This window comes from Mandrillus leucophaeus, unplaced genomic scaffold (assembly GCF_000951045.1).
Source record: "Mandrillus leucophaeus isolate KB7577 unplaced genomic scaffold, Mleu.le_1.0 Scaffold4, whole genome shotgun sequence".
NCBI classification, from domain to species: Eukaryota; Metazoa; Chordata; class Mammalia; order Primates; family Cercopithecidae; genus Mandrillus; species Mandrillus leucophaeus.
Window position 1 is genome coordinate 7,579,204 of NW_012104253.1, and position 10,149 is coordinate 7,589,352.

The following is a 10,149-nucleotide window of genomic DNA, read 5'->3' on the forward strand; positions in this document are numbered from 1 at the left end:
AGAAGAACATGTGGGCAAGAATGCCAGCTCATTGGTGCAGTCAACCAGTCATTGAGCAGGTGCTAGGGACAAACAGTGCTTTAAGCTTTGGGGGCTCAGCAGAGAACCAAACACACAGAGCCTCTGCCCTCACAGAGTTTACAGTCCAGTGGGGGGAGACCAAAGTGTGTAGTGAATAAGTAAATAATCAAGGAAAATGTGGATTGTGATGAATGCTCTGAAGGAAACGAACAGGGTGACGAGGGAGAAGGCAGCTGGGAGGTGGCCTAGTGTGGATGAAAGGGACTTCCCTGAGGAAGGGACTCCCGGTGTCTGATCCTCTGAGCCACTCTTTGCAAACAAACAGAAAAGGAACAGGGGCCATTTCAGCTCCTTCCTGTGTCCCCTTTGCAGAGTGTGAGCTTGTTTAGACCTCTCAGCAGCCCAACGGGGTACGTCCTGCTGTTCCCATGGTACTGACAAGGCCACTGAGGCTCAGAAGAGCCATAACAGCCCAGGAAGTGGGTATAGGACCCACACCCCGTCCGTCTGAGCCCAAAGCCTCCGCCCTTAACCCTGCGTCACAGGCAGTTTTGTTCAGTTCAGCATCTCTCGTTTGGGTTCTGCTTCTCTCTCTACTTGGAACTTTCCGAAGGCAGGCCTCCTAAAACCTGTCACAGCTATGAGGCAAGGGTTGATGGATTCCCTCAGGAGCCCACATTGCATCAGAATCAATGTGGGCTGCAGAGCCTGGCAAAAGCCACCATGGTGGCCTTGCGATGTCATGAAAAGAAGGCTGAAGGTCAAGGCTTCAGTAAACCAGCGGCCCCTGCTGGGCCTCACTTCCATCATCTCTAAAATGAGAATAAAAACACTTACCCTGCCTACACCGCAGGCTCTTGGGACAATGGAACGAATGGGAAAACGAATGAAAAACGTCAGTTTACACATCGCCTTCGCGGCAGCACACTCTTGGGGGGCCAGTGTGTATCAACACCTGCACATATACCAAGAACTTTACTGCATCAGTGTCCTTATTCTGAAGATGGCCACATGGAGACTCGGAACAGTTAATTGATTCTTCAGCGCTACGGGGAAAGCTAGAAATTGGGTCTTTCTGAAGTTAAAGCCCATGCTCCACCACCGAAGGAGAAATATCTTCATCCTTGGCCAAGGCAAACACGCTCCGTGCCGCGTCTCTGCTGCAGCCGCTCACGGGGAATGGAGTCACAGAGCCTTCCCATGGGGGCTTCCTCGGGGTGCCCGAGCAGAACAGAGAGCAGCAGTCGCTGAAGAGTGGACGCTTTAGGTGAGGCACTTTATTCCAAAACTGGAATCCCGCAGCTTCACACGCTCACACAGAGAGTTCGTTCCCCGGTTCTGGGCCACACCTAAATGGCTTTTCCTTTCCTTGCCGACAGAGGAAATTGCTTCGTGAAAGCCAGTGGCCTTTTTTATTTTCTCTCAATGGTTGGAAGGGTTTTTTGCCTTCCAGTTGACAACGTGGATGACAAAGATGGATTTTCTGAGCAAATATTTGTGTTGTTTGTGACCGCGTTTGTGAGGCACAGAGCAGGCAGCTGGATAATGGAGCCCCTTTGGGAGAGGAGCTGAGGACCAAGTTTTTTTGCACCTTGGTCCTTTTGGGCCATGCCACTAAATGGAACTTACTGTCCCATTAATGAGTTTTCTCTCCGGAGATTCGTGTGACCATTTCGACTCTAAAGTCCCTGCCTAATGGACTATTGAACAACAGAGAGCGCACACGCTTCATCTCAGAGGCTCCCTGTTCAACATACAGCAGTCCCCAATTAACCCTGGGCTTAAAAACCAGAGTGGCAAAGTGACTCCCAGGCCAGCCCCTGGAAAAAGGCCTAAATTGGTATGATGTAATTGCTCTCCCACCCTGAAGAAGGCCAGTGTGGCCACCATCTGAGCAGTGGATGCTGAGCCCCTCGGTGGCCAAGAATCAATTTTTATCCTCAACATGCCACACTTGCATTTCTACTCATTAGGAGCCTGATGATGACCCCAGTGAGTGAGGCCCACAGGACCAGAGACTTCAAGCAGCTGCCTGGAAAATGGGTCTATGATAAAAGTGGGGTCAGCCAGAAAGGTCAGTCCCCAAGATGCCCAAGGGGGAGGCAGACAAACATGCTCTTCCCAACTGGAATGGGACAAGGATTTCTTCTTCTCCAGAACCTCCTTGTTTCACCTTGACTATAGCCTGCTGAGATTTGCAACACCTCCTATTCTACGTAAAATGTAAATCTGATTGCCAATGGCCCCTCCCTGCTCACAACCCTTCAATGGCTCCCTATTACCCTCTGAGTAAAATCCAAGCTTCTTAGGGTGTAATACAAGACCTCAATCTGCATCTCCAGTCTTACCTTCCTCCCCCATGTGCCTCCTCAGACTTGATCCCTAGAAATACCCAGTTGCTATGGGTTAGGGTTAGGATCCATGTGCCTTTGTTGTTTTGCACCCTGAGCCCTACTGCAGCTGCACCCCCTTCCCAAAAGTCCTTCTGCTCACTCCTTTCTGTCCTCCAGACCTCACTGCAGATTTATTCCCTTGAAGAAAACTCGGGTTGGGACCTCCACGCACCCCCATGGCTCTTATTGAAGTTCCCTCACTCTGTTCCCATAACAGCCTATGATGACCACAAACACAGCATTCATTGCAGAGACCTGAAATTATTTGTTTGGGTGTCTTTCCCGGCTAGACCAGGGTTTTCCAACCTTGGTACTACCGATGTTTGGGGTCTGTTAGTTATTTGTTGTGAAGAGACTTTCTGTGCATTGTAACAACTAAACATTTCTCCAGACATTGCCAGCAGAATGGCCCCCAGTTAAGCACGTCTGGGGCAGACCATAAGCTCCTGAGGATACACAGAGCAAGAGCCCATGGAGGTCAGAGATTCCTGAGAATGATCCCCACTGCCCTCCTCCCCAGCTGAGGTGTCCAGGAGCAAGGTGCCTCCCCTCCCTGAACCTCAGTTTCCTCACCCATCGAATGGGGATAATGACGTGTGGCTTAGGGCTGCTGAGAGTAGCAGCCACGGGTAATGCTGACAGTCAATAGGCATTGCTCTATCATGCAACTGCACGTCTTACTTTTTTTTGTTTGTTTGTTTTTTTGTTTTTGCTTTTGAGACAGAGTCTTGCTCTGTTACCCAGGCTGGAGTGTAGTGGCATGATCTTGGCTCACTGCAACCTCCACCTCCTGGGTTCAAGTAATTCTCTTGCCTCAGCCTCCCCAGTAGCTAGGATTACAGATGTGCACCACCATGCCCAGCTAATTTTTGTATTTTTAGTAGAGACAGGGTTTTGCCATGTTGGCCAGTCTGGTCTCAAATTCTGACCTCAAGTAATCCGCCTGCCTCAGCCACCCAAAGTGCTGAGATTACAGATGTCTTACTTTAAATACGCAGGAAACAGTGCTAGATTCAGATTCACCTGACCCTTGTTGAGCTCTGCCATGTCCCAGACTTTCATGAGTGTCATCCCATTCAGTGCTCACCATGATTACTGTCAAACATTTACAGGTAAGGAAACTGATGCCCCGGCATCAGCTGACTCACCCGAGACCTAAGTCGTCACCTGTTGAAGCTCAGGTTGGAACCCCATCTTCCAGATCCTAGACTGCTGGGGTCTCTTTCCTTTCCAGAACCTGGCAGATGCCCTCCCTCTTATGCCCAGCTCTCATCCCAGCTTGTCTGGTGGCTCCTGTCCATCCTCAGGCCATGTCTTCATGCCAGTTCCTGCTCATGGCACCCAGTCTGTGCTCATGGCACCTGCATTTCTCATGATCCTGTCCCCCATCCCTAGTAAGCCATAACCTCCAGGAGGGCTGAGATAGAGATGAGTTTTGCCAGTTTGTCCAGAGCATGGTGCAGCACTGACACAAACCATGTATTGAATGCATGAATGAGTGAGGAATGAATAAAGAAAGGTAAGCTAACGGGACTGAACTCTAACCAGGACCATGGCACTCAGCATGCCAAAGAGAGTTTCCTCGGCTCTCAGAAGGTCTTTTCTATGCAGGTGATTCCAACCTCTTCCAGAGACACTGCCTCCTTACAGAAGCCCAACACACAACATTAAACAGGGATGATTATATAGCAGTGACACTCAAAGCTGCATTTCTGTAGAAGGTGGCTCAAGCTCAGTGATGCATGGTCAAGCAGAGGCTGAGGCAAAGCCGTCATAGCCTAGCGGTCAGTGGATGTGGAGGGACTTCACCTGAATGTTTGGGCCCCTGACTTCGTCAAGTTCCTCCACTTCCCGTGCACTCTGAACACCAGCTCTCCTACTGTTCCAGCGTCCCCCAGACAATGCTGGGCCCTGACCGCTGCTTTCAAACCACTTGTCTGCTCCTCCCTGTGGTTTCAGCCTCTGCCTAGATGTGGTGTTCTGGGAAGGCCATCCTTCCCTCCCGCTTGGACAAGCCCCCATCGTGCCTGCATTTCCCCAGCACCCTTCTCCAGTTGCATCCCTGTCAAAAACCATCAAACCTATCTGGGTGCACCCACCACCCAGGCGGTGGCGCACTCCCGTTATCCCAACACTTTGGGAGGCTGAAGCGGGTGGATCACCTGAGGTCAGGAGTTCGCGATCAGCCTGACTAACATGGTGAAACCCCGTCTCTACTAAGTACAAAAACATTAGCCAGGCATGGTGGCGCATGCTTGCAATCCGAGCTACTTAGGAGGCTGAGACAGGAGAATCGCTTGTACCTGGGAGGCAGAGGTTGCAGTGAGCTGAGATCGCGCCATTGCACTCCAGCCTGGGCAACAAGAGAGAAACTCCGTCTCAAAAGACAAACAAACAAACAAACAAACAAACACCCTTCAATGCTTAGCTCTTCCGCTGCAGCACCCCTAGTGCCCGGCACGTCACAGGTGCTCAGTAAACTCGTCCAAGATGGAGGAATGAATGCATTTTGCACAGGTACTCACGTCTGGGATGTGGTGGCCTGGTTCCCCTGAACGCTGAGTCTCTGTAAGTCCCCTGCTTATTCCATAATCACCAGGCAACCCCGTGATGAGGACTCCACATCTCTCATGAGGCCCACCCATAGGAGAGAATATCTCAGTCACAACTCAGGAATTCTGAATGACACACTGTTTATAATTCTCACTGGAATTGAGCACATTGATTCTGGCTTCATTAAAATAAAACCAAGCACCATGGTGACTCCTTGCAAGGAATTGCCCACACATTTGCCCACTACCACCCTCTCTCCCCGGACAAATATTGAAATGGTCCCCCCTTTGCCTCCTCCCACCTCCCAAAAAAGAAGGGGGGTGGAGAGAAGAGAGGAAAAATCGACAGTAATCTTGCATCTGTCTCATCTCTTTGTAAAAGGAAAGCAGTATTTACTGAAAAATATTGTACAAAAGCATCTCTCCCCACAAGAAAAAAGATGTAATCATCTATTTAGTAAAAAAAAAAAAAAAAAAATGCAGTTTCTTAAAAACACAGCCGTACTCTGCATATGGTCTGTTTAAATGCATTTTATTAAGAGTTATACTACTTAATGATGGCTTAAAGAATTGCTACATAAACAATACCATTTTAGCATAAGAGGGTTTGAATATTTCTAATTCAAGCCAGTAAAAACTCACTCTTCAGTGGTTTATGAAACTTGAATACGTTGATGTGGCAGCACTCAATTAATGTCAGGCCGTATGGATTTCAATCTGGCTTGAAATATATTTAAACAAATGAAGTAGATACAAATGTTGGCTCTTTGGCCAGCCAGGGCTAAAAAATCCATTTTCTAGCCCATTTATAATAAGAACTAATTTGAATGTAATTTATCTAAAGCACAATGTTTCCTAATTTTTACATGCAACCATTACTTACAGTTTAAGTAATAGTTATATCCATGGATCTTAGTGCACTTAATTGAAAATGCATGTTATTAAAATCCAAGACTTAATCCTTCAAAAATAAAAGCATTATCCTAAAGAATAATTGAATACTCAGACTCAGAGCAAGGGGAGGGGCGGCCAAAGCTTTCTTTAAAAAAAAAAAAAAACTCCCCTTTAAATACCGCACTTCTCTCTCTTTACGTGGTATTAGAATTATGTCAGAGTGAAATTAGCCACTCTCGACCCGTTATTTCAATTCAGATTACAACTGCCTCTCATCCAAGTGTCAGACTTGGCACCAGAGTCAAATCCGTCTGCCGAGGAATGACATGTCAAGGGTGACAGTGACAAATTGTCACTAAGTGAGGAATAACACATGACAGGGCATGTGTCCGTAATGAGGCATATGCATGCCAGTAAGCCTCAGGACGCGCGGGGCTGAGGGCGGAATGCTGGAAGCGCTCCGGATGCTGCAAGTTCTCATTAGGGCTCCGCGCCTCCTTGGATGGGAGTTTCCATCATTAAAATAAATAAATAATAAATAAGCTCCTAAGTGAACAACACATGGACAAAGGCCTATTCTGGTAAAGAAAAAAAACAGAAAAGAAAAAAAGAAATCCAAATGTTTGTAAATTTCTTCTTGAGGGCTTAAAATAAAATAAAGCTTTTCTTCCTGACCTCATCTTCCATCTTCATGATTTGTTTCATCCTTTCTTCCTTTAACTTCATCAAGATCAAGGAAACACAAACTCCAGAATGAAATAATTCTTTCTCTGTGTGTTTGTACAAATATTTCCATGAGCACTTTGAGAGATGGTCCCATTTGCTAAGCGGAGGCTGTCACAGAGACATTTCACAAAGGTACCCCAAGAGTGAATTTCTCATTGGTCTCCAGTGAAAATAATGGCATTTTCACCCCAAGCAAAGAGCCAGCAACTAGGAGGAGGGTGTAGAGGCAGGTGAGATATACCATCATGAAAAATTAACTCAAGGCCACAAAATAGGAAGCATTCAGAAAGGAAGATAGAATCACCTATTGTTCTGTTTTGCTGTGCTTTGCTTTGTTTCATTTTGTTGTCTTTAATTTCCTGCGTAGGACCTCTGGAATCGTTGCTTGTCCCAATGAAGAAAAATATTTTTATACCCAAGTCACATGGATGCATAATGGAGTGCTGTTGGATTTTATTGGATAGATGGATAGCTGGATGGATGAATGGATGGATAGGTAGACGGATGGAGGAATGGATAGCTGGATGGATGGGTGAATGGATAGGTAGATGGATGGAGAATAGATAGGTAGAGGGATGAAGGATGGTTAGGTAGATGGATGGATTGGGAATGGATAGGTCAATGGATGGGGGAATGATAGATGAATAGGTGAAGAGATAGTTGGATGGATGGGTGGATGGATAGGGGGATGGATGGATGAATGGATGGATGGATGGATGGATGGATGGATGGATGGATGGATGGATGGATGGATACATGAATGGGAGGATGGGTAGATGGATGGATAGGTGGAGGGATAGTTGGTTGGATAGGTGGATGGACAGATGGAGGGATAGTTAGAAGGATAGGTGGATGGTAAGGGTAATGGATGGATGGATGGATGGATGGATGGATGGATGGATGGATGGATGGATGGACGGACGGATGGATGGATGGATGGCTATGTAGATGGATAGGGAATGGGTGGGTAGATAGATTGGGGGATGAATAGATGCATGTGTAGGTGGATAAATAGTTGGATGTTATGGGTGGATGGATAGGGGGATGTTTGGGGGAGTTGGATGGATGGAATGAGAAGTTGGGAACGACATAGCCAGGTCTGCATGGTAGAAAGACTGCTCCGGCTTCAGTGTGTGCAAGCAAAGAGGAAGCAAGGTAATGAGATAATGGAAGCAAGGTGATGAGAGAGGCATCTGCTGCAAACTCCCACCTTTGAAATAATACAGCCCAAGAGAAAGTGCTGAAAGAGATCAGGAGAAGTAAACAGGTTTAAGGGATGTTAGAAAGCAATAATCAACAGAAATGTGTTAACTAGCTGGATTTGTAAAGTGGAGAGAGAAATCCTAAGTGATTCCCAGGTTTCTGGTAGAATAGTAGAACTACTGACTACAACAGCAACACAAAGAGCAGGTTTTAGAAGGCAGTGATAAACTGACCATTTGGAAAATGCTGAAATCTTGGGAAGGAATCTAGATTTGGGAGCCCTCAGCACATTGATAGGAATTCAAGCTGCAAGGGTAGAAGAGAGAACTCTGAAATCAAAGACTTTATTTTAGCAAAATTGGAGCAGACTCAAGGGGCAACATTTACACATTTCTATAGCACATGTTTTTTATGTGCAAATCTACATCTTTTAAGTTTTAAACACTAGTTTGTAATCTGCTTCTTTTCTCAATAAAAATATCATGGACATTTTCATTTATCCTTTTTTTTCCACATCATTTAAAGGCTGTTTCAATTTATGAATATGTCATAAATTACTGAATCTATCTCTTATGGTCAGGCATTTACATTATTTCTAGGTTTTCCCTATCATATGCATCTTCCTGTGATTTTGGTTTTAAATAACTGATCTTTGCAAGGGCTCCCAAGAGCTTAACTGTGATCAAAAGGAGGGTGAAGAGGAGACGTGAGATGCAGAGAGCCAAGGTGCTCTCAGTGAACACGCTGGGAACAAGAGGTCCAATGATGAGAGGTAATTCAGGGATCACACACCATCTGGGGTGAGAGGAAAGATGAAGATATCCAAGGTGGCTCTTCTAAGAATTCCTGTCTGCCTCTGCACCTCAACAAGTTTCATGAAGCCTCTCCAGGAAATTTCTTAATAAACTATTCATTTAAAAGTCACTTATTAAATTCAAGTCACAAATATCTATGTATTGCTTCTGATTGGCCTAGATAGACCTAAAGCAACCTAAATATCTAGTGACTTAACACAATGGAGTTTACTTTTGCTCCTGCTAAACATCACAATGTCCATTGTAAATCTGCAGGAGACTCTGCTCCATAGCGTCCCTCAGGGATCCAGGCTGACAGATGCTGCACCACTGAACAGTTTCACCATCTGGAAGATTCTGCCTCTTTAGTTGCCATGGTAGAGGAAGAGAGATTAGAGAATCTCACATGGGCTTTCCACTACCCCTGCCCAGAAGTCTCAGACATCATTTCTTCTCACAGTCCATGGGCTAGAACTGACCACAGGATCCAACCTACCTGCAAGGAAAGCTGAGAAATGTGGGAAGATGAATGGAATACTGAGTGAGCTTTCCTGTCTCTGTCTTAGATATAAATAGCATATCCAAGCTGCCTCAACCTGGGACAACAAAATAAGGTCACTCTTCCATTAAATGCCCACTGTACAATGGCAAAAGATTAGAAATAGCCTAAATGTCTATCAAAGGGAACTTATTAATTATATCACATCTATCATAGAATATATTTTAATCACAAAGAGAAGGCATTGATATATTTCAAAAGAGAATGTATCAATATGAAACAATTTCAAACTATGAAATGAAGAAATTATTACACAGAACAGAATGCACAGAATACTACCATTGGGCAGAAGGGGATATATTTGTGATTGAATATTTGTGAATATTGAATTTTGAATATTTGTGAAATGTCTCTGATAGGACACACAGGCAGCTGGTGACATTGGTTGTCTTTAGGCAGAGGAGGAATGGCTGAGGCATGGGAGTAGATAGGACAATTTTCACTGCTATTCTTTCTATTTATTTATTTTGCTTATTTATTTATTTATTTATTTATTTGAGATGGAGTCTCGCTCTGTTACCCAGGCTGAAGTGCAATGGCACAATCTTGGCTCACTGCAACCTCCACCTCCCAGGCTCAATTCTCCTGCCTCAGCCTCCCAAGTAGCTCAGATAACAGGTATGTGCCACCATGCCTGGCTAATTTTCTTTTTTCCTTTCTTTTTTTTTGAGACGGAGTCTTGCTGTCTCTCAGGCTGGAGTGCAGTGGCACAATTGTTGTTGTTGTTGTTTAGGTCTTTGAGTTTCAATATACCAATCCTGTATTTAGTTTGTTAAGTGTATACCTAAGTATTTCACTTTTTTCTGAAGCAGTTGTAAATGGTTTTGTGGTTTTTTTTGTTCGTTTGTTTTTGTTTTTTTGAGACAGAGTCTTGCTCTGTTGTCCAGGCTGGAGTGCAGTGGTGTGATCTCAGCTCACTGCCACCTCTGCCTCCCAGCTCCAAGCAATTCACCTGCCTCAGTTTCCCGAGTTGCTGGGATTACAGGTGCCCACCACCACGCCCGACT